Here is a 25,855-nt window from a genome sequence, read left to right as displayed (position 1 = left end):
ATTTAGCACTAATGTCACTCTGTCCTGGCATCCACTGTCTTCTTTTCCCAGGGTCAGTAGCTTGTGTTCATAATGGTAGAATTCTCCTGTGCCTTCCCATCTCATTTCACATAGACAGATTATATTGCACTCGTATCTTTTCTATTCACGCATCATTACTGCAAGTGCACCAGCCTGGTATAGCGCTCTTATAGTCCATGTTCCAATAAATGTCTTATCCTTCCAATTCATCATATAATTCCCTGTTCTGTGCATTATAGTGTGTATTTGTTCTGATTTCATACTTCTTGCCCACCCTCGGTTTCCAAGCAGCGAGCGTGTCACTTGTTTGTCTGGGTGATGACTGAGCTGGTATGCTTTAGTTTAGTTTAGCTTCTGCAACCCTACAGAAAATCGACTTAAATTTTAAGTATATTTAAATTCTGAATTTAAATATTTAAATTAAGAATGAAATGAAAACCACATTTCTTAGGATTGTGTGTGTGTACGTACAATTATATAAGATATTATATGTAATTTTAAACGTGTAAAATATTTTTAAAATCAGAGAATATCTATCATACTAAAGCCTAGGGAATGCTCCTAGTTCTAATTTGCATATTATTTTACACCTAGATCATGAAGTAGATAACAAGCTGCAAATAGTTAACATTATTCAGGGTATAATGATTGGTATTGTGAGAATTTGGTTTAATTTTAAGTACACATAATTGAAGTGCTGGTATGATTATAATGTTTTGTTAATATTGTTAATAAATACACCACTGTGGATATACTATCATATTTTAATGTAATTGCAAAGCTTAAGTAAACCATAAAAGGAAATTAATTTTTGAATCCATGTTTTACAAGTGGAAAAACTGGTGGTTTAGATATTTTGAATATGTATTACTCTCATCTTGTTTGGCATTTTATACAGTAACTTGTCAGAAACAATAGCATCGAAGTCTATGTATAATGTCTATGTATAAGAATATTAAACTTATTGTAAATAGGGCTCAATTTGATCTTAACATAGATCCACTATAGAAGAGACAAATCCTGGTCCTCTGTAAAGCTTCTTTCTGCTATTCTGGAAGAGCAAAAGATGCGTGCAAGAAACTAAAGTGCTGCATCAAAATTCCTGTTTACTTTATGCTGTCCCCTGCAGCCTTGTCACAGGTGGCATGTGGAGGGGCATGAGCCGGGGAAGGCGGGGAGTGCTGGTGTGTCTTCAGGTGTACAGTCCTGAGGGTGATTATTATTAGAAATGTAAATTGGTTTTATGAGAAATAATTTTAGTTTTCCTTCTCAATCAGGCTAAGGTTAGAAGAAAAATAGTAAACAGAGGCTTGGGGGCAAGAATCTATAATAAAGTCAAAGATAAAATTCAGAAGGAATTTTTTTTTTGGCAGGGGAATGGGAAATGACAGAAGGTCCTGTGTTACTTCCTTTCATTCCCTCTAAGCGTATGTTACTATTTTTAATATAAGCACTTAATGGCAGAAGCCTGAATTATTATATATCTTAAAAGGTTGTAACAAATTTTTGGGCACTACATAAGTAGTATTCAGTTGGGCATTACATCTCATGTAAATTTTCTCTGTCCAAAAGTAGAGAACATTAGACAAACAGTGCCTCTGTCAGTATCCCATGAGATCTCTCTGATGGTCTGCATGTGTTCGTTTACCTTACCAACAAGGACAAAATGGTTTATGTCAGCAAGCAGTGTGGTATCAAGAGTGGCTAAGTGGACATACATTTATGTATCCTAATTCTAGATGACTCTATCTCCTACTTTTGTGAATGGTATCCTTATATGGGTAGGTTGTTTCTTGGGGAGATTGGCTGAGTATGATTACAAGTTCATGAGTAGAGAATAAAAACATTAATTTTTGGATACCTGTTGTAGATGTCACTAAATCCCTCCTTATTAACTAGTTTAGACCTTTCTGCAGTTCCGTACAAAGATATTCAAATTTGAATTATATACATTCCTTAGCAAGAGAGGACAGATATATTTTTACCCCCATCTGTAAGAGCTAGAGGAGGAAAATTGGACAGGACGGAATGGAATTAATTATGTAATGCATTTTTGACAAATGTGTCCCTTATTCTCTTATAAGAAGAGCGTGGATATGAGACTACACCTCTCTACTACCTCACTTTGCTAGGACCATAATCAACAGGGACTGATTCTGTTCTTGCTGTTGTCTTGACACCTGTTTGTCCAGGGGCTAGTAATAATTAATTTCCTCTTAATGTAGTCTAAAATCTGAGATACATTTGAAAAGTGATGTTACTCTAAAGGGTCTTGGTCTTGCCTTCTCCAGCAGATGATGGTTTTCCTTTTAGGTGTTTCTACAAGGTCTGAATCAATAAAAATTCCCCAGAGACAAACATTCCCATCCTGCCCTGATATCTTGCCAGTGTTTAGTCTTAATTTCCCCAACAGGAATGGTATATGACAATGAGCAATTACTTGCTAACATGATATTTATCATTGTTTTCATCCACCTTAATTCATCCATTTTTATCCATGCACATTGTTTATAATTTTATCTGCTTGGGACATTTCTTGACTTGAGAGAGATAAGTGGTACTACCTATGGATTTACTGAAAGTTGCTTAGTTTCCTCTTTCCTTCTAAGTGTAACTATGCTTTACCCCCCTATATGATTATAGCAACTCAAGAAGAAAAAAATCAGGGTCCTTTAAAATGTTTCAAGTTAAGCACCCAAAAAACATTGGGACCCAAAAATCACTGGTGACTTTTTAAAATCTTGGCCTTGATAAAGGAAATCGATCATTTGGACACTACTTTCAATTTGGAGATCATGCTGTGTTTTTGTTTTCAGCTGTATTGAAATGTTCTCAAGTTCTAAATGTTACTCACTGTACATTTCTGATAGTTAATTTCCAGGAAGAAACAGAATATACTTAAAATAAGAGGTCATACTTTCCTTAGAATTTCCAATGTTTATAGACATCACGTGATGAGGATCATTTTACGTAACTTTTACTCATAGTAATTAATAATGTGGCAATGTATGGATGGTGCTGAACATGCCTGTGTAGCCAATTATATTTTGTATGGTTTTTTATATGCCCAGTATAGAAATAGCTAGAGAACATTTGAAGCACTTTGCAACTTTTGGTAGTACTATACCTAAGTGTATTACAAAATAAGGAGGAAGATCTATACTGTGTCTGACAGATAGGGGTTAAGTTGTCTGGGTCAAATTGTGAACTCCATATTGTTTTGAGAACACCATTTTGTGATTGTAACCTTCTCTGTGAGGTGGAACCTTGATGTTGGGTTGAGACATCTGGTGCTGAAAATCAGTCTAATCTTTACAAGGTCAGTCTATTCTAGACATTGTGTATTCTTGCTAGATTGTGGGACGCCTCAAAGGGGGCTAACAATGAGACAGCCATCAACGTTGAATGACTCTTCCCTACTGGAACAATAGGTTTTATACCATGAGGCCCAACTTTGAATGACATGCAAATTTGTGAAGCGTTCCATATTTTTATGCCCAAATACATTTGTTAGTCTCTAAGGTGTCAAAAGGACTCCTCGTTGTTTTTGCTGATACAGACTAACACAGCTACCACTCTGAAACTTTGAATGACTGTCAATAGCCAGTGCAAACCCTTGGACCACCAACACAAATCAATGGGGTAAGGGGCTGGGTCAGAAATGGGACAGACTGTTGTAAAATGTGGCCGCATTTTTAAGCAAGGAGGCCATTCCATCATTCCTGGAAAGCAGAACTTGCTAGAGAGTAAAGACAGGAGAGACTGCCTTGCCTAAGGATACTGACCAGGACACCCAGGATGAGATCAGACCAGGGAATTGTGTTCAGGACTGTGGGTTGTTTTCCACAGATCTATAACTTTCATGTGCTTTTTAAACTTTCATGTGCTTTAATAGTAAAGTCTTGGTGGCTATGAAATTTCTTTGCTGATCCTGTGTTCGTTCCTTTACTCCCATGTTTAACTATAAAACCAGGTCTCCCACAGCCAAATGGACTCTAGGAGAACATGTCTAAGATACTAGTGGTTCGGAAGGGCTGAGGCACTGGTTCCAGGGTCTAGGTGGCTAGACTGCAGGATACCACTGCCCAAGAAGGGTGTCAGACATGGGGGTCTGCACCTGGGAGTGCACCTGAGAGACCCACAGCTAGGAACAGTGACCAGTCACTATCCAAACGCAGGGGTCTTACAAGCACATGCAATTCAGAGGTTGGAGCATATCACAACACAATGGTGTCTCTCTGTCCAGAAAGCAGAGCTGGGTCAGGTTATGACACTGTACATTTGCTAAAAGCATCCTAGAACATAGAGTGGACCTATAGCATTACATTGTTTGACTTCTAATAATCTGCAGTCTTCAATAGATATTAGACCTTGTGTTGCATCTTTATATACCGCTTAAACTGCTAGTTGTTATAAGAATAAATTAGAGTACTTAATATTTGATTTGCAATTTCAAAAAACAATCAGCACCGTTTTGAAATATGGGGAGCACATGGTTCTAGTTGTATTATAACTCACAGTGAGTTTCTTGTCATTGTATTCCCACAGTGTTTATCTCCAGTGCTTTAGAAAGTGATTGCACTGCCTTATATATAATTAAAATATAAATCAAGAAACCATAAACTGTCTTGTTTTGAGCTTGATTGTGAGATTGATCTTCAACAAAGTAGTCTACTTTATAATACCTTGACAGGAAATTTTGATGTTGAATTGTTTTTCCAAGTTTATATGGTCTTAGAAGCTTATATAGGTTTATATGCTGTTGCGCCCATGTTGTCTGAGATATAGTATATAATTTCTGATTTTTCATTTGGGAATTTTAATTTACTTTGAGCTGGTGAGGTAAATCGGAGAATAAGCCTGACTCCTTAGGGAATACCATAGTGAGGGGGATCAGGGGAGTTTAGAGAGATTGTGATTTCCCTTGAACATTCCTTCAATCACCTGTCTAGAATAAACTGAAGTTCTGTAATTTTAACTGACCTAAGGTGATGTACAGTACACGATCAGGACTCGTGGTTATAAATTTCTATTGACTTCTGTAGAAAATCACAGTGAAGTGCATCTTGCTTTGCAATCCAAACTTATAATTGCTTTGTATCAAAGAACTGAGCTGCCCTTATAGGGTAACTAAGGAATAAAAGCACCTAGGAGGAAAACATAATCTAAATACTAAGATTTAATTTAAAAATATTCAATTGTTTAAAAATGTACATTTAAATCCCATATTACCATTACAAATCATGTGGTTATGTACAGTAACATTTTGCTTGTTTAAAAGATGTTTCATATAAACGATGTCAGGAAGACCTAGTAAGATTTCTAATAAGAAAAGCAATTTCTTCATCACTGTTGTGATTTACAGGAAAAACTAGATTATATTTTGTCTATTGTGTTATTGATATTATTGAGACAAGATGGGCGAGGTAATATCATTTATTGGACCAACTTCTCTTGGTGAAAAAGACAAGCTGTGTAGTTCGAAAGCTTGTCTCTCTCACCAGCAGAAGTTTCTCCAATAAAATATATTACCTCAGCCGCCTTGTCCTGATATCCTGGGACTGATACAGCTACAACAACACTGCATATTGATATTATTGTAATCAGTAATGAAATGTAATACTTGTGCTGTTGACAGGTGGAAATGTGACAGCTTTGGCAAATTGTAGAAATGTTTACTAAGGTCTCTTCAAAGTTCTTAAGAAAAAATCAGCTTAGCTCACTAGACATCTTTCAGGACCTGACAAATTCCTGTAAATGCCAGCTTGTGATGGCATTTTATATACACCTCTACCTCGATATAACTCTGTCCTCGGGAGCCAAAAAATCTTACCGCGTTATAGGTGAAACTGCGTTATATTGAACTTGCTTTGATCCACCGGAGTGCGCAGCCCCGCCCCCCCCAGAGCACTGCTTTACTGCGTTATATCCAAATTTGTGTTATATCGGGTGGTGTTATATCGAGGTAGCGGTGTATATGTGAATGTAATTAATACTGTGTGTTTTAGGGTGGAATCCAGGATATGGGCCTATGTAGGTTATTAGAATTTTCTATGAATATTAGAAGCACCAATGCTTTTATTTTTGCTGCAAGCACAATTAACACCATATTTCTATTTAAACTCTGTATTATGTTGAAGGAACTGAAAACAGAAGTTTAGCAAGAACAGAACTGCAGTTTTCAGCCTGTATTAAGTAAGTTTCTTTAGGTCTGAGAAGCTGTATCATGGAAATCTATTAAATGCTTTATTAATTTCCATTCATGGCTCTTAGGGGCATGATCCAAATCTTATTTTTTTAAGTCTTCAGTGGAGCTTGTATCACATATATACTTTTTAAAAAATGAGGCATGGTGACTAGGAGTAAATATGTATAATACCTGCACTCAAGCTGAAGATGGCAAAAACAGGATGGTCAAAAGCTGATGGGGGGATGTGTTCCTCTCATTTCCTGTGGTTGTGCCTATTATAATGACAGAGTAAAATCTTCAGGATCTTGTCCATGTATTGTAAGCACATCATTGACTTGTGTGTGCATGTGTCATTAATAACAATATCTTGGAGTGGAGAGAGAAGAACTTGTCTTGCAATTTGTGAGGGTGAGGGAGAGAATCTTTTTTTGCTTTTTGAGCCCATTAGTGTTGATTTAAGTGAAAAACCATATTGGATAAGAGTCAAATTTTTTGCTTTTTAGTATACCACAGGAGACCATGTCTGACACTGGTAGCAAAAGAAAGTTTTGAAAACCACTGTGGCAGATGGCTTATCACAAAGACTCCAAAGAAGACATACATTGGTGCAGTGTCATACTTTCAGTAGCAGGATTGTTAGATATGCAAATTGTTAGAGTAGAAAAAAACACAGTAAAGCAAGTTGAGAGCCCTCCATCTATCTCCCTTTATTATTTTCTAAAATGAAGTTAGGCACTTTAAGTATTTCTTTAGATTTATTTTCAGATAGAATTAATGGCCAGGGATCAGTGATCTAGAAAACTCAAGCAATTCCATGCAATATGGACTTGCAGCATTTTAGCTCCCTTAGTTACACAGCCCATTTCTTTTGAAAACATTTGTGCTACATTTGTAGAGTTCACAGTTGCTTTTCAAATGTGTATTTCCTTCCCCACACTACCTACTCGTGGCTTTTTAGGTTTTACAATCTGATTTTATGTTTTGGAGGTGTGAACAGTGTGAACCAATAGATTCTCACCATCCCCAGGGAGTTTGGCAGACAATCACGAAGGTGACTTGCTTCTCTGACAAAGTCCCAAATCCCACAGCTCCAAATGTGACCCAGCCATTGCCTGGTGGGCCAGGGGAGGTAAAGGATGCCAGAAGACTGTAGGAGAACTTATTAAAAGGATGTATCAGTATTTTGCTTATCATCATCTACACACAAAGTCTTTTCCCCATAAGTTCCTTTACCTCTAGGGCAAGTCCACAGTTCACTAGGGGGGCAGGCTCCAGCCCATGCCCAACTCTTCCCGAACTCCGTTTCTTTTTCTCAGGGTGATTGCCGCTTCTCATGCCCCTCTTTGGATCTGTTTTTTCCATTGGCACTCCTTCAGCCTGCAGTCTTCTTGCGTGTTGCCTCTGCTGCTGCTCCTCTTTTTCTGAGATGACAGATTTCTGTGTCTGGCTTATATAGACTCCTGACCTCTCCCACTCCCAGCATCCTCTGAAAGAATTGTTAAATTGGAATCAAGTGGTTCCTCCTGCCCCACCCTGTAACAGTTCACACTGTCACAGATAGTTTGACAATGAATCTACCGTATACATAACCCCCCACTTCCCCCCCCCCCACACAGTGTTCTGTACTCTAATGGTGGTGAGTCATATACAGAGGTTGATGAGCCTGCTACAGCTTTGGCTAACACAGCTGGGCATTTTAGTTCCGCAGTTAGAGGCTCATGCTTTTACACACAGGTCCTGGGTTCAGCCTCCGCTACCACCAACCCACCTGCGGTGTGATGTTATATTTCATAAAGCTCATTACTTACAGCCCTCTTCTTCTTTCAACATCTCCTCTGTGTGTGGTTAGAGACCAGTTCTTTATAACTACAGTAACTCCTCACTTAAAGTCCTCCTGGTTAACGTTGTTTCGTTGTTACGTTTCTGATCAATTAGGGAACATGCTCGTTTAAAGTTGTGCAATGCTTCCTTATAACGTTGTTTTGCAGCCGCCTGCTTTGTCCACTGCTTGCAGGAAGAGCAGCCCATTGCAGCTAGCTGGTGGGGGCTTGGAACCAGGGTGGACCGGCAGCCCCCCTATCAGTTCCCTGCTCCCCTAAGTTCCCTGTGCAGCAGCCACCCAGCAGGCTACCAATTGCCAGAAGTTCAGCTGTCCCTCCCCGCACTGCCATGTGCTGCTCCTGCCCTCTGCCTTGGAGCTGCTCCCGGGAGCCTCCTGCTTGCTGTGCAGGGGAAGGGGGAAGAATGGGGCTAGTGTCAGGGTTTCTCCCTCCCCCCTACTCCTGCCCCCCGCTTACCCCTTCTCCATATAGAACAGGGTAGGGACAGGACAGGGCTCAGGACGGAGAGAGCTTGCTGGCCGCAGCTGCTGTTTCAACTTCCTGATTTGTTTAAAGGCAATGTATGTAGAGTGGGGTAAGCGTTCTTAAAGAGGAAATGCACATCTCTCTCTCTCTCTCCCACACATAGGGTGTGTGTCTCTGTCTGCTATGCTGTCGCCCCACCCTCCATTTGTGCTGCCTTGTAGAGTGTGAGGCTACATTAACAACATGTTAACCCTTGAGGGCTCAGCCGAGTGCTAGTTCATCATTTATCAGTAAGGCATTCCCTGGGAAATATCCCTCCCTCTTCCACCCTCTAACTTCACCACCTCAACCAAGCTTCACGATCATCATTGCTGTGTACAGTATTAAATTGTTTGTTTAAAACTTATACTCTCTCTCTCTCTCTCTCTCTCTCTGTGTGTGTGTGTGTGTGTGTGTGTGTATTGTGACAAAGTTCCTCCTCTATCTTGGTGGGTCCTGCGCTTATTGGCGGATTTTCTTGCCTCAGAGATTCACCATGTGGGTTGGGGAACAGCCCAGAGACCCTCCCCTCTGGAAGAACCCACAGTCCAGGTCAATTGGGAGGTTTGGGGGGAACCCGGGCCCGCCCTCTACTCCGGGTTCCAGCCCAGGGCCCTGTGGACTGCAGCTGTCTATAGTGCCTCCTGTAACAGCTGCATGACAGCTACAACTCCCTGGGCTACTTCCCCATGGCCTCCTCCAAACACCTTCCTTATTCTCACCACAGGACCTTCCTCCTGGTGTCTGATAACACTGCTCTACAGCCAAAATGCTTCTGAAATAAATGTAGTCAAACTTTACTAATTCTGGGTCACTGAGAACGAAAATGGTGCTTAAATTTGTTGATTGGCTCTAGTTTTCAAGATATGCTATTAGGTCAGTATATACGACACTTGACTTGGCAATGGCGGAGGATAAGTGAGTTATAAAGGGAAGGGATCTCAATTTAAACCAGAAATGACTAAAATACATCTTTGACTGGATCTATGAATAAATCTATGACTGGGTTTGGACAGTACTTGCTTTTTAGGCAAAACAATGAATGATGCAATCTGAAGCTGGTATTGCGTCATACATGATATGAATTGCATCATGTTATTCCTAGAAGTCATGGATGATGCAATCATAACGAAGCTTACATCACTCTGCTGAACAAATTGCCCTATATCAGCTCTAGAAATCATACAGTGTCGTGCTCTCTTATTTGTCAGTGTTTGATTTTGCAAAGGGACACATTTCTGTTTAGCCAAAGTGAGCAGAGATGCCTCATACTTGTGTGAACAGTGCAGATAACTTCTGCTATGTTTGTGGTGAAGTGACTTTTGCATCACAAAAGCGCAGTATAACCACTATGGTTAAGAAAGCCTATCACCTTTATTTTGGCTGCAAAATTGGAGATCAGGACAAGAGGTGGGCCCCACACATACGCTGCAACACTTGTGCAACAAATCTTCGCCAGTGGTTGAACAGGAAAAGGAAATCTATGCCTTTTGCAGTGCCAATGATTTGGAGAGAGCCAACAGATCATACCAGCAATTGTCACTTCTGCATGGTGCCTCCAGTTGGAAAGGTGTGTCAAAGAAGGAAAAGTGGACTGTGCATTATCCAAACATTCCATCAGCTATACGCCCAGTACCCCACGGAGAAGGACTGCCAGTTCCTGATGCACCAGAATCATTCTCACTTGAGTCAGACGAGGAAGAGGATGAAACTTCTGGTCCTGAACCATCAATGTCACAGGACCCATATTTTCTCCCATCCTCCTCCTCTGAACCACACCTCATAACACAAGGTGAACTGAATAACCTTGTCAGGGATTTGGAACTACCCAAGAGTAAGGCAGAGCTGTTGGGCTCCAGACTACAGCAGTGGAATCTCCTGGCAGGTGATGTTAGGGTTTCCATGTTCTGTGACCGTCAAAAGGATCTTGTCCCATTCTTCTTCATGGAAGGTGATCTTGTAGCCTGCAACAACATCGATGGTGTGATGGCAGCCCTCAACATCGTTCACGATCCAGATGAGTGGAGACTGTTCATTGATTCATCGAAGACGAGTCTTAAAGCTGTTTTACTGCATAATGGCGATGTTTTGCCATCAATTCCAGTTGGTCATGCAGTCCATATGAAGGAAACCTATGACAACATGAAACAACTTTTGAGGTGCATAAACTATGACCAACATCAGTGGCAGCTTTGTGGCGAATTGAAGGTTGTTGCTCTCTTGCTTGGTCTGCAGATTGGATATACAAAGTACTGCTGTTTTCTCTGCGAATGGGATAGTCGTGCAAGAGATTCCCACTACATCAAGAAAGATTGGCCACTCCGACAGTCATTGGAGCCTGGGAGGAAAAGTGTTCAGCATCCACCACTTGTTGAATCAAGGAAGATTTTGTTACCACCCTTACACATCAAGCTGGGTCTGATGAAGAACTTTGTCAAGGCCATTGACAAAACACAAGCAGCTTTCAAGTACCTCCGTGGAAAATTTCCAAGGTTAAGTGAAGCTAAGATAAAGGAAGGTGTCTTTGTGGGTCCTCAGATTCGTGAACTTCTTCGAGATGATGCATTTGACCATGCACTGCGTGGCAAGGAAAAGACGGCATGGAAAGCCTTCCAGTTAGTGGCAATAAATTTTCTCGGAAACAACAAGGCAGACAACTACAGGTTGTTGGTGGAAAACCTCCTCAAGGCATACAAAAGCTTTGGTTGCAACATGTCACTAAAGATACATTTTTTGCACTCTCATCTAGATTTTTTTCCACCGAACTGCGGAGCAGTGAGCGACGAGCACGGCGAGCGATTTCACCAGGACAGCACATTAAAATACATAATAAATAGCACATTTTATCTCTGAAGCAGACGACTTCTCAAAAATTGTAGACCAGTGTAACGCTTGTGCTCCAAAGTCCTCCAGCAGCACACCCTCTCACTCTCAGCTCCTTGTGCCTCTTGCTCCCAGCTCCTCACACTCACACCACAAACTGAAGTGAGCTCCTTTTAAAACCCAGGTGCCCTGATTAGCCTGTCTTAATTGATTCTAGCAGCTTCTTCTTAATTGGCTGCAGGTGTCCTAATTAGCCTGCCTGCCTTAACTGGTTCTAGCAGGTTCCTGATTACTCTAGTGCAGCCCCTGCTCTGGTCACTCAGGGAACAGAAAACTACTCATCCAGTGACCAGTATATTTGCCCTCTACCAGACTCCTGTACCCCACTGGTCTGGGTCTGTCACAATATATATAATAAAGTTTTTTCTCTGGTGAAAAAAATTTCCCTGGAACCCAACTTCCCCTATTTACATTAATTATTATGGGGAAATTGGATTCGCTTAACATTGTTTCGCTTAAAGTCGCATTTTTCAGGAACATAATCACAACGTTAAGCGAGGAGTTACTGTACTATTTTTGTAATAAATTTCCCAGCTGCTAGTTCTGCCTGCTCTTGACCCTCTTCAGTCCTTTATTTTATCCAAGCCACACAATAAACCATCCATCCACTTTTTGTCTTTCTCCCACTCTCTTGTTTCTGTGAGCCAGTGTTGCAGTGGGTTCCGTTATCTACATATGTAGTTCATTTTGCAGGATCAGGGCATAGATAGCTCTGGGGAAGAAATCTGAATAAAAGCCAAGGTACTGAAAGAAGTGGAAAAGTTCAGAAAAATTATACAAACTGCTTCATTACATCCCACTTCTGTTTAAATTCATGAAAGCTCTTTGAGGCAGGCAGGTATGTTGTCTCCATATCTGTTTGTAAAGTGCTTGGCACCCTATTGGCACTATGCATATAACTGCTACTACTAATACTCTAGCGCAGAGGTGGGCAAACTACGGCCTGCGGGCCACATCCAGCCCGCGGGACCCTCCTGCCTGGCCCCTGGGCTCCTGGCCCGGGAGGCTAGCCCCCGGCCCCTCCCCTGCTGTTTCCCCTCCCCCGCAGCCTCAGCTCACTGCGCTGTCCGTGCAATGCTCTGGGCGGCGGGGCTGTGAGCTCTTGCTGGGCAGCACAGCTGCAGAGCTGCGGCCTGTCCCGCTGCTCTGTGCTGCGCAGTGTCATGGCTGGCTCAGCCAGGCGGCGCGGCTTCCTGTCCTGGTGCTCTGGGCGGCACGGCTGTAGTGCCGCCAGCCTCCGGTGCTTCAGGCCGCGCGGTAAGGGGGCAGGGAGCCGGGGGGGTTGGATAGAGGGCAGGGGAGTTCAGGGTGGTGGTCAGGGGGTGGGGGTGTGGATAGGGGTTGGGGCGGTCAGAGGGCGGGTAACGGGGGGTTGAATGGGGGCAGGAGTCCTGGGGGGGCAGTCAGGAATGAGAGGAGGGGTTGGATGGGACGGCGGGAGGCAGTCAGGGGCGGGAGGTCTGGAGGTGGTCGGGTACAGGGAGGGGTGGATGGGGCAGAGGCCGTCAGGGGACAGGGAACACGGTGGGTTGGATGGGGCAGGAGTCCCAGGGAGGTCTTTGGGGGGCGAGAAGCGGGGGGGTCAGATGGGGATGAGGACCGGGCCACGCCTGGCTGTTTGGGGAGGCACAGCCTCCCCTAATGGGCCCTCCATACAATTTCAGAAACCCGATGTGGCCCTCAGGCCAAAATGTTTGCCCACCCCTGCTCTAGAGTCTGTTGGTAGATATATTTATGCATATGGTTTAAGCAGTGGTAGTTTTCTCCATTCCTCGAGAGAGAGAGTCTTTACTACTTAGTATGCTGCATGGCATAGTTACTTATGTTGTCATATCCACAATTTAGAAGTAATTTGTTTATAGGTCAAATGTGGTGTGGTCATAGATGTTGCCTATTGGCTTGTGAATAAGCTGAGAAGATTTTACTGAATTTGCTCTTTTTTTTTTGGTTTGCTGTATTATGTCACCATATTCTGATTGTTCAGATTGTGAACCTGGGTCCAATTATGCCCTGGGATATTTAACTTTCATCAATATTAATCAGCCACTCCCCAGAAGACTTCTGAATTTATATCCTGTTTATTTGTCTTGAAGGTATTTGGGAAAGTCAAAAAGGATTATTGAAATGAAATGTGCCATTTAAATCAACACCATTTCATTGAAAACAAGTTTTTATTGTCAGTCTTTTTCACAAGAAAGTAATTGAATGGGAAGCAAATTTGACATTAAAATATACATCTTAGCTGGAGCTGGTTGAAAATTATCCAATAGAACAATTTTCTTGCAGAAGATGTTGATTCTTTTCAAACTTTAGTTGGAAACTAGGCTAGCAGGCATGTTTTCTGTCAGCTCTTCCTCTGGCGAGATGAATGGTGGGGCCAGCAAACTGCCCAGCTCCCTGGCTGCTTCCCTCATGAACTGCCAGGTTGCTTAGCTTCTTGGGTGGCCCAGTTCTTCTTCGAGAGATGTCCCTGTGGGTGCTTCACTTCAGGTCAAGGTGCATCCCAACGTCTTTGAACGGAGATTTCTACAGCAGTACCCCTACGGGCTGCGCACGCACTGTCCCTGCCTCTCGAGCTGTCAGTGTTTGAATAGCGCGTGCACAGCCCGGGTGCCTTAGTTCCTTTTCTATCATCCCCGGCTAGTGACAGAGTTCAGCAGTGCTCTTTGAGATTAGATAGTTAGTTTGTGTCTCAGTTTAGTTAGATAGTTTTTAGTCATTAGAGTTACCATGCTACAAAGGTGTTGGACTATCCAATCCAAGGAGGGGGAGTGATCTCTCAGAGGAAAGAATGTTTTTCCTTCTCCTTAGAGGTTGAAGGCTAGCTAAGCTTGAGGAGGTACGTATGTCTGCCTGCCTAGCTAGTGGGATGGCTTCAAGTTAATGGCTAAAACAACACGAGTAAATGGGTCTTAGTTCCCTGCGTGTCATCAAACCGTTCTTCGGTGGTGGAGTGGAAATTGAGCGATGAAAGGTTGTTAAAAATGTCAAGTGCTAGGCCAGCATGGAAAAGGACAACCCTCGCTGTGTGTACTTACAATTGTAGGTCGCTGGCAAGGGAGGAAACATTAAACCATCTGATGGAGGAGAAGAAAAGGATAAGATGCGATATCCTTGGTATCTGTGAAACCCGACAAAAGAAGGAGTTGGAAGTCAACTGGAAGGATGGAAGCGCTGTGAGACTCGGAAAGGGAGATGGTGCTAGAAACGTTCAAGGAGTCAGATTTATCGTCAGTAAGGATTGGGTTTCGAAAGTCATATCATGCCAGCTAATATCATCACGTATTGATATGCTGCATCTTGAGATGGAATCAAAAGCTATCCTCAGGGTCATCCAGGCCTACGCTCCCACAAGTGCAAGTGAGGACGAAGAAGTGGAAGAATTCTACCAAGAGCTCGAAAGAGCCCTCATGCAAAAGTCCACTTACACTGTCACGATGGGAGATTTCAGCGCTAAGGTCGGGCAAGGGAAAGCTGGCGAAAAGTTCATAGGGAGATACGGCAGCAGCGAAAGAAATGAAAGAGGAGAAAGGCTGGTAATGATGGCAGAAATGAAAGAACTGTATGTGGCAAACACCTGGTACAAAAAGATGATTGCAAAAAGGTGGACGTGGATCACACCAAAAGCGAAGAGTAAGAATGAAATCGACTATATTTTAGTCAATAAAAGGCGCATCGTTCAAGACATCTCTGTGGTGCAGCCCTTCAACACTGGCAGTGACCATCGCCTGCTTAGAGCGAAGTTGATTTTCGACAAAGTAGTGGAAAAGAAACCTTTACAGATGGCAAACAGGAAACAGCGCCCGAAGACATTTGATGAAGCAAAGCTGAAGAAAGCGATTTCTGGGTTTGACTGGAGCCAGATGGAAAAGTGTGATGAGGACTATAGTATCTTTGCTGACAAGCTGAGACATTGCATAAAAGCAGCTGAAATTGAAAAGATGAAGAAGGCAAAGGGAATAATCTCGAACGAAATGAAAAGCTTGTTAAAGAAGTTGAGAAATATGAAAAGGAGCTTGGATAACAACCTCGAGTACTCCATTCTGTGCAAGCTTATACGGCAAAAACTGAAGGACGACTTTGAGAACTTCTGGAAAGAAAAGCTCCTTAAAACAGCTGAATCACACAAGAGCCTCAGGACATGCAAGCAGAAATTGGCGCAGTATAGACTGAGCGTAACAGCATTGAAGAACAAGGATGGAGAGACAGTAATTGACAGAGCAGGGATGGAGGAGGTCTGCAAGGACTTCTATACAGAATGGTTCAAATCAAGAATCAACGTCCCTCTCCCAAGGCTCCAAGAGTCAGAAGAACGCGTCCCCCCAATAATAGTCAGTGAAGTCTGAAGCGCACTACACTAGATGAAGAAGGGAAAAGCTCCAGGCAAAGATGATGGAATAACATCAGAAATGATTTCCTCAGGAGGCGAAAAACTTTGGAAGGCCCTCGCTTTAAGATTCAGTTGATATCTCGAAGCAGGAAAAATACCATCAAGCTGGAAGGAGTCGAATACCATCTTGCTGTACAAGAAGGGGGATTGAGAAAATCTTAAGAACTATCACCCTATATGCCTGCTCTCTCATATCTATAAACTCTTTACAAAGGTGATAACGAACTGACTCTCGGAGAGTCTGGATGAACAACAGCTGAGAGAGCAGGCAGGGTTTGGAAGAAATTTCAGCATGATCGACCATATATTTACCCTTAGCCAGCTCCTAGAAAGAGCGAGGGAATACAAATTCCCGCTGTGCATTACTTTCGTCGACTATGAAAAGGCCTTCGATAGCGTCGAGTTCAACGCAATATTAAAGGAACTTGCAGAGCAGGGAATTAACACGCAGTACATCAGTTTGTTGAAGGAAGTGAATACTGGATGTACAACAGACATTACTCTCCTCGAAACTCCCCTCCGCATCCCAATCGAGAAAGGTGTAAAGCAAGGAGATACGATTTCACCGAAACTATTTACTGCCTGCCTTGAAATGGTTATGAACAAGATCAATTGGAGGAATGGTGTTAATATAAATGGAGAACGATTATCTCATCTCAGATTCGCGGACGACATCGTACTAATTGCTGAAAGCACCAACCAACTGCAGAGTATGCTACAAAGACTCGACAAGAAAAGCAGTCAGGTAGGTCTGAAAATGAACCATTGCAAAATGAAATACATGCAATCAGACGTCTTACGAAAAGCCCGAATAATGGTAACAGGAGAAGAAATTGAAGAAGTGGAACAGTACATATATTTGGGCCAAGAAGTTTATATGCACCAAGACATGAACGGAGAACTCTCACAAAGGATTCGGGCAGAATGGTGTGTGTTTAATTCCACGAAGGACGTCCTCAAAGGAAAAATCAACAAGACCACACGTACAAATATCTTCAATTCAACAGTGCTGCCAGCCATTCTGTATGGCAGTGAAACGTGGGCACTGACGAAGAGAGAAGAACAGCAGCTGTCGGTAGCTGAAAGGGCAATGGAACGAGCTATGTTGGGAATTTCCCTTCTGGATCGTATACCAAATGAAATGATTAGAGAACGCAGCAGTGTGAAAGATATTGTCGTGGAAAGCAGATATAATAAGATACGATGGGCGGGCCACAGAGCACGGTTCACGGACAATAGGTGGACCTCAATCATTACTGAGTGGTACCTGCGAGAACAAAAAAGACCACCTGGTCGGCCTCCAAGAAGATGGGAAGATGACATTGTTAAACATTTCGGATGAACGTGGAGAAGAAAGGCAAGAATGCAAGAAGAATGGCGGACGTGTTGTGATTGGCGCAGTCTTAACGACAGTTGAAGATCGATCGATCCAGGTGATCCAGGTGAGGTGAGTTACTATTTAGATAAGTTACATTAACTGTTACATTTATTTCTTAAAAAAAAACAACCTCTGCAGTTATGGACATGCCTGGCTCCCCAGGCTTCAAGCGATGCGCCTCCTGTAATGATGCCATCCCCATCTCGGACAGGCATTCACAGTGTGTATGCTGTTTGGGGGAGTATCGTGTACCCCAAAAATGTGTCCTCTGTACCAAATTGAAAGCGTGGTCCCACAAGGACAGGGAGCTCAGACTTAAAATGCAGCTCCTGGAAAACTATCTCAGACCTGCGTCTGACCCTGGCCAGCAAATCTCTGTGACACCCTCCAGAGGCAAAGCAAATGCAAAAAAATGGCCAGCTTCCTCCCCCCTCAGGAGCCATTCCTTGGGAAAAAGTTAAAACCGGCTCTCCTGTCTCCGGTAACTCCTGCTTCACGTCATAGCACCTTTCACACGGCAGGCACCTCAGGCACCGACCGTGAGTCGGCTGCTCCACTACACGGTGCTGAGGCTCAGGGCTTTCAGTTGCCCGCCTCTTTCAGCTCTCCCTTGGCCACCTCTGTCAGTATGGTGCCAAGAGCTGCTACGGTGCCGAGAATACAAGCGGCAGCTGCAGCACTGTCCTTTCATCTTGCGGCGCCGCTTTTGCAGCAGCCGCTCTCGGCACAGAGCCTCCTGAGGTCTCCAGCCTCCCGTGCAGTGCCTACCTCAGGGGCACCTACTCTGTGGAGCCAGCTTGCACCCCCAGGACACCCTTCGGTGCATCAGCAGATGCCCCAGCAGACTTTGCCTCCACCAGCTACACCAGCACCAACTCCTGGTCAGTCAGCTCCACCGCAGTTTTTACAGCCAGAGGAATTAAGTGTGTCCCATGCTCCTGAGTCTCCTCTTCTCGGAACCAGTCTATCACCAAGACCTTTAGCACCCTAACTTCAGTACTCCCCTACCACTTCCAGCCCCTCCAATGAAGTGTGAGAGGAGGAAGAGGAATACGATGACCAGATGTTTTCCTCTCAATACTCTCCCCAGATTCAGTTACCTACAACTGGGAGACGCATTACAGTACGATGTCCGTATCCTCAAGGCTATCCACACTGGTATGGCAATCCCTGAATGGGACCACCTATGCCCCCCTGGGGCAGTGGTCACACTGGGGTCCATGGACCTACACCACACCACACTCAGGTGTTCCGTGGGCTGCCCAGAGGAAAGCTGTCAGACCCTCCCCACTGCCGGTTTACACTGAAACCCAGATAAGACCTGAAGTGGCCGCCACCCCTACAGAGGACACTGCCCCACACACCTTCTCTACAGTGATAACACCACAAGACGCCATGGTACCCCCACCACCTCCCAATACTGATGAGCTCTCTCACTTTCAAGAGTTGTTTCAGAGAGTAGCAGAAGAGTTCAAGATTACCCTGGAGGAGGTACCTGAAACACACCATGAGCTTACTGACATCCTGCAAGCTACGACCGCCTCTAAAATAGCCCTACCAATTAATGGGGCCATTGTGGAACCTGCTAAAACTATTTGGCAGACCCCAGCCACAATAACACCCACTGTCAAGAGACTGGACCGCAAATATTTTGTCCCATCTAAGGGTTCTGAGTTTCTATTTACGCACCCCTCACCTAATTCACTAGTGGTCGACGCGGTCCATCAGAAAAACAAATACCAACACTTCCGATCCACTCCTTCAGACAAAGATAAAAAGATACTGGACTCCTTCAGCTGCAAAGTGTATTCTTCTTCCACTTTGCAATTTAGAGTAGCGAACTATGCGGCGCTCTTAGCAAAATATGACCACAAAAATTATGCTAAGGTAATGCAATTTATTGATGATGTGTCAGAGGATAAACGACAACAATTTAAAGCAGTGATGTTCGAGGGCCAATCGATCTCCCGCACAGCTCTTCAAGCCACCCTCGATACTGCAGACGCAGCGGCCAGATCCATAGCCACGGCTGTCATCATGCAGCAGGCCTCATGGTTTGCTTCTTTCTCCTTTCCGAAGGAGATACAGAATACGGCCCCCTTCGATGGAGATAAGCTCGTCGCCTCTACGACCAATGAGGTCCTTCACTCCATGAAGGACTCACGTGCCACACTCCGATCCTTACGCATCCAAACACCTGCCTCAAAGAAGAGACAATATAGATATCAGCCATACCAACGACTGCTTTACCATACCTTTGCTCAACATCCACCTTTAAGACAATATGATATGCAACAACAACAATGACATAGGCCCAGGAACCAACGACGTCGCCCTCTGCAAACAACGGCGACCCACCCTCCTAACCCAAATAAACAAATTTGAAGTCTTGGTTGAAGCTATAGAAAACCTCTCCAGCGCCAACTCCAACCAACCATTTCTTTGGACACCGTTTGCGTCCGTTCCTGGAAAACCATCTCTATGGACAGATGGGTCCTGGAAATTATCTGATTGGGTTATGCCATCCCCTTCCTCTCCTTACCTCTCACCCACCCTCCCACCCTGTCCCTCTTCAGGGACCCCTCTCACGAACAATTGCTCTGTCAGGAGGTACAACACGTCATACATCTCGACGCAATAGAGGAGGTACCCCCTCAACACAGAGGGAAAAGGTTTTACTCCCACTACTTCTTGATGGAAAAGAAAAATGGCCGTTGGCACCCTATCACCGATCTTCGACGTTTGAACAAGTTCGTCAAGAAACAGAAATTCCGGGTGGTTACTCTCCCAATGATAATTCCGACGCTGGAGCAAGAAGATTGGTTTTCAACCCTCGACCTCCAAGACGCATATTTCCATGTCTCTATCTACCTTGCCCATCGACATTTCCTCAGGTTTGTTGTGGGAGCGCAACACTACCAATACAGAGTCCTCTCATTTGGTCTCTCTACCGCACCACGTGTCTTCTCCAAGATGCTAGCAATTGTAATAGCACATCTCAGGAACAAAGGAATCCTCATATTTCCTTACCTGGACGATTGTCTCCTCAAGTCTCCCACTCAGTTAGAAGCGAACCACACAACTCTTGCAACCCTTCACTGCTTCCACACGTTGGGCCTGCAAATAAACAAATCCAAATTTATCTTACAACCTACCCAACAAATCGACTTCATCGGCGCCCACCTCGATTCCACCACCAGTCTTGCATCTCTCCCCCAGGACAGATTCCACACAATGAGCAACCTTATTACCCATATACATGCCAGCCCACAGACTACAGTCCGAAACTCCCTAGAGATCTTAGGACATATGGCCGCTTGCACATTTGTGGTCACAAATGCTCGCCTGTACATGCGATGCCTTCAGGGTTGGCTAGCCACAGTATACAAACCAAATAAGCACAGGCTAAACAAGTTACTAACTATGCCCCAGAAAGTCAAGGACTCACTTCTGTGGTGGACCTCTCCCATCAACCTCTGCACCAGGATTTTCTTCCGAAAAGATCCTTCAATTACCATCACCACAGATGCATCCCTCACAGGATGGGGAGCACACATCGGCCACCTCACCACTCAGGGTCTCTGGGCTGCTTTAGAAACCAAGCTTCATACATTTGCTAGAGCACCGGGCCGTACACAATGCCTGCCTCCATTTCCTTCCCATCATCCAAAACCGTCAAATTTGAATCATGACTGACAACATCACGTACATATTTTATGTCAACAGACGGGGGGAGCCCGGTCACACTCCCTCTGCACAGAAGCGGTAACACTTTGGAACTGGTGCCTTCAACACAATATCCATAACTCCACCTCATACCTGCCAGGTTCTCAGAATACCACCGCAGACAAGCTCAGCCGATCGCTCCCCATAGAGCACGAGTGGGAACTCAACGACACCATTCTTTCTAACATTTTCCAGACCTGGAGTTTTCCCCAACTGGATCTATTTGCCACAGCAACAAACAAAAAATGCCTGACATTCTGCTCCAGAGCAGGCCTGGGGAAACACTCACGGGGAGATGCCTTTATGCTCCTATGGACCGAAACCCTCATGTATTCGTTCCCACCAATGCCTCTATTGCACAGAGTAATTTCAGAAGATACGAACAGACAGAGCCAACAACATTCTCATAGCCCCAGAATGGCCCAGACAACCGTGGTACCCCTTCTTCCTGCGCATGTCGGTCAAGCCACCCATTCCCCTTCCCCCACTCAGCAACCTCCTATTACAACACCAGGGACAACTATTTCACCCTGACATACAACATCTCCACCTGAGGGCTTGGCTGATCAATGGTTCTCTAATGCAGAGTTAACATGTTCGGACCAAGTGCGCATTGTCTTGCTACACAGCAAAACACACAACATGCGCACTACCTACCTGCATAAATGGAAATGGTTCACATCTTGGTGCTCTGACAAACAGACCTCTCCAGTTTCTGCTTCACTCCCACTGATACTGGATTACCTGTTACACCTTAAAACATCTGGCCTCTCTATGAGCTCACACAAGGTCCACCTCGCAGCAATCACTGCCTTCCACCATAAGATGGACTACGTTACGGTCTTTGCCCATCCAATCAGTTCCTGAAGGGTATCCAGACATTATACCCAGACGTGAAACCGCCTGCTGCACCTTGGGATTTACACCTAGTCCTCAAAGCCCTGATGGATAAACCCTTTGAAGCGATGGCTGCCTGCTCCCTTCTCCACCTATCCATGAAGACCGCCTTCCTCATAGCAATCACGTCTGCCAGATGAGTAGAAGAAATGGGGGCACTTATGGCGGACCCTCTGTATACCACGTTCTTCCTCAATAAGGTCACACTCCGCACGCATCCAAAGTTCTTACCTAAGATACACTCTTCCTTTCACCTCAATGAACCTATATACCTCCCAATATTTTTCCCAAAACCTCATGCTAACGCCTTTGAAACAACATTGCACACTCTTGATGCTCACAGAGCATCATCTTTTACCTGAATAGAACAAAACGGTTTAGCAACCCCCCCAGACTTTTTGTCTCTACTACTCAGCGCTCACAGGGGAATGCTATCTCTACACAGAGACTTTCCAAATGGATTGCTGATTGTATACACCTTTGTTACCAACTCAGGCAAATACAACCTCCTACATCAATTAGGACACACTCTATCTGTCTCCACCTCCACAGCCTTTCTCCGTAATGTCCCACTGTCTGAGATATGCAAGGCAGCTACCTGGGCATCAAACCTTACCTTCGCTAATCAGTACGCTCTCATCCACACTGCAGTGTTGACAGAAAATTGGGTAGAGCTGTCTTGTCAACAGCCTTCTTACCTCATCCGAAATCCCAACCATCCAAAGGGATACTGCTTTTCAGTCACCTGGAGTGGAGCACCCACAGGGACATTTCTCGAAGAAGAAGAGGAGGTTACTCACCCTGTGCAGTAACTGACGTTCTTCGAGATGAGTGTCCCTGTGGGTGCTCCACTACCCACCCTCTTCCCCTCGTACTTCGGAATTCGTAATGCACTCCATTGTAGAGAAGGAACTGAGGAGCCCGGGCTGTGCATGCGCAATTCAAACACTGACAGCTCGAGAGGCAGGCACAGCCCTATAGTGCGGTGGCTGCCCCACTCCTTGAGGGGGGGGGGGACTGCAGCAGGCTAGTGCGCCTGTGCAGACAGGCAGCCAATTAAAGAAGGGCTTGTTGGGAGCCAATCAGGGCCCAGATTGGAGACAGCCAATCAGGGCCAGGCTCAGCCCTATAAAAAGGCTGCTCAGGGAGAGGAGAGGGAGTCTGTCCCAGGCCTTCGAGAGGGGAAGGTCTGTCTCCAGAGCTGGGAGACTAGCACCTGGACAGCGCAGTGCTGGCCAGGCTCGGGGAGGAGAAGGGAGCTCTAGCCTGTAGCCTGCCAGGCTGCAGGCCCGGAAGAGAAGGGCCTAGCAGGTGCAAGGGGCCGTAGGGGAAGCGGCCCAGGGAAGTGGACAGACGAGGGGAGAGAAGGAGGACAGCGAGGCTGCCGCCAGAGGGTTCCTGGGTCGGGACCCAGAGTAGAGGGCGGGCCTGGGTCCCCCCCTTCCTCCCTCGGCCGTAGGGAGCGGCAGTCATAGAGTACGCCAGATCCCTGACAAAAGGGATTAGACTTTAGGGTGTGTGGTTGGACATGGTGGCTGGGGTGCAGAGAGACTGCTAATCACCCACCCCCCGGAAGGGGGTGTGGATGGACTGAGGGGCACTGCCGGAGGGCAGTGGTCCGGAAGAGGACGCTGCGAGCTGGTGAGCGACGCGGGCTCAGACGCCAACCAAGGGCGAGACAACGGGTGGGACACCACCAGGAGAGGGCACTCCACCAGACTGAGCTAATTCCCGGAGACAACCAACAGGTGGCACTGGGTGGTGAGTCCCAACCCTGTCACAAGCGCGTGTGCAGCCTGTAGGAGTACTGCTGTAGAAATCTCCGATCGCAAGCACTGTGACGCACCTTGACCTGAAGTGGAGCACCCACGGGGACACTCATCTTGAAGAACGTCAGTTACTGCACAGGGTGAGTAACCTCCTCTTCCCCCGGAGGAATGTTTCAAAAAATTCTATTTTTAGTTCTCCTGAAAAGGAATCTTTACAAAATTTTCATGCCATGGAAACTTTCTGCTAAACAGAAATTCTGATTCCTGCATAGCTGTAATTTTAGCAGAGATTTTCAAATCTATCTATTCAGTTCAGATGCAGAACTGCTATTGAAATTACTCGGAGCTGGCTGGCTAAATCCCCCAAGTGGCTGTGAAAATCCTAGCCTTTTAGTTGTCTGAAGAGAGAAAAATAAAGATTTCCTGTCTTGAAAGTGTTTTTACCATTGCCTGACTATGGACTTTGGGATCTAATCTGCTTTAAAAGTCAGTGATTTCTGTCAGGAAACCACTCATTGCTTGAATAACAGGGCTCAGCCTGACTCTTTTCAAAGCCATTGAAAACTTATTACAAGTGTTTTGACGGCTGGTGAGTACCTTTTTGAAATACCATGGTTGGACTGCAAAAACTAAGGGCAAACAATGAGATTTAGGCTCCCAACTTCTTTAGGTGCCTTTGAAAATCCAACCCAAAGATTTTTAATGTTGGTGTCTAAGAGTAGGCTCCTAAATCCATATTTTGGCGCTTAAATAAATGTAGCCCTATTTTTGGAAATGTTAAGTATAAGTGCTAGTGTAGAGAGTTGTACAAAGGAAGCCATTGCAATGTACAACAAATTTTACTGGTCCTGCAAAACCTAGGAACTATGTTACGTGTTCTTGAGCACTGTCTACTCACTGGCACCTTAACCATTAACTAACAGAGCTGGTTGAAAAACAGAATTTCTATCATTCTGATACGTTTTCATCCCAAATCAGGACAATGTATCAACTTATTATTTTTATGGAATAGAAAGTTCTGAAAAAAATTCTATTTGGAAATGTCAAAACATTTACAGTAATTTATCAAACCAAAATGAAATGTTTAATTTTGGCTCAGTTCAAAATTGAATTGTCTGCTTGACCTGTCATGGTGCCGCCTAAAGGGAGTTGTAGTTTGGGTGCTTCATGCTCCTACTCTCCTCTGAGATGGGGTCCCCAACTGGACTACAGTTTCCATGATGCATTGCAGTGATGGGACTCTTATGGGGTACCCATAAGATGCAGTGCATCATGGGAGATGTCCAGTCAGGGAGCCTGACCCATTGAGAAAAATAGGAGCATGAGGCACCCAACCTACAATTCCTCTGAGACACTGTGGCAGTTCATATGGACACAGATTAATGTTGACTTGACTTGAACCTAAATGTTTAGATTTGGTTTGAAAATTGAAATGTTGCAATTCAGGACCACCCAATCTGAAACTGTGTATTTTGTTTAGACTTTATGAACAGAAAATCCAAAAATTTTGGCAAAACTGAAAGTTTTCAGTAGCTGCATTTTCCATCAAAAAACATTTTGCCGAAAAATTCCTGGCCAGCTATACTAACTATTTACATCTGTAGACCTAGAGTACTCTCTCGGCATTGTACACACACGAATGCCATTTCAATCAATGGCAGGAACAGATGCAGCTGTTCAGCAACTTAGAAAATTAGGACACTTTTATTTCTGTGCCTAAATTTAGGAGCCTAACTTTAAACAGTGGGTTTAAAAAACATTTTGGCCTCTGCTTTTTTTTTAAAAAAAGGTGCATTGTAGCTAATGAATTCTGACCTAATCAAGTAAAATGTAGTAAGATATTTGCATAGATCAAATATAATTCAATTGAAATATAATGCAGATCAACCTATTTTATGGATAGAACTCTGATAGGATTTACAATACTGAAAATCACTGATTTCATGGGTTTAAAGTTATTATGGGTCTTGTTGTTTTAATAATATGGAATGACAGTTATTTTGTTCTCTCTTTTTTTGAGACCTGCTATAGGACCTAAAAATGTTTATAGCTAGTAACAGAGTGCTGAGGAGTGCGTGGCAGTGCATAAAAAGTTGAGAGGTGGTCCTTGTCCCAAAGAGTTTTCAATATAACACTATTAACACCAAGTAAAAAGCCTGCAAATATTTATATGAATGAGTTTTATTTTAGAAGCATTACAATTTATAAAATAATATTTCGCAGTTATCTAGGACCACTCAGAAAAAAAATGGGTTT

General features: G+C 44.2%; 1 protein-coding gene across 1 annotated transcript in view; it reads left to right on the top strand.

Moving 5' to 3' along the window:
• Nucleotides 1–25,855, top strand: part of DPYD (dihydropyrimidine dehydrogenase) — a 564,598-nt gene that overhangs the window by 52,504 nt on the left and 486,239 nt on the right. The gene's annotated exons all lie outside the window — the stretch shown is intronic.

This window comes from Emys orbicularis, chromosome 8 (genome assembly GCF_028017835.1).
Source record: "Emys orbicularis isolate rEmyOrb1 chromosome 8, rEmyOrb1.hap1, whole genome shotgun sequence".
Classification (NCBI taxonomy): domain Eukaryota; kingdom Metazoa; phylum Chordata; order Testudines; family Emydidae; genus Emys; species Emys orbicularis.
The sequence above is the reverse complement of the archived record's forward strand: the minus strand, read 5'-3'. Positions and strand labels throughout refer to the sequence as shown.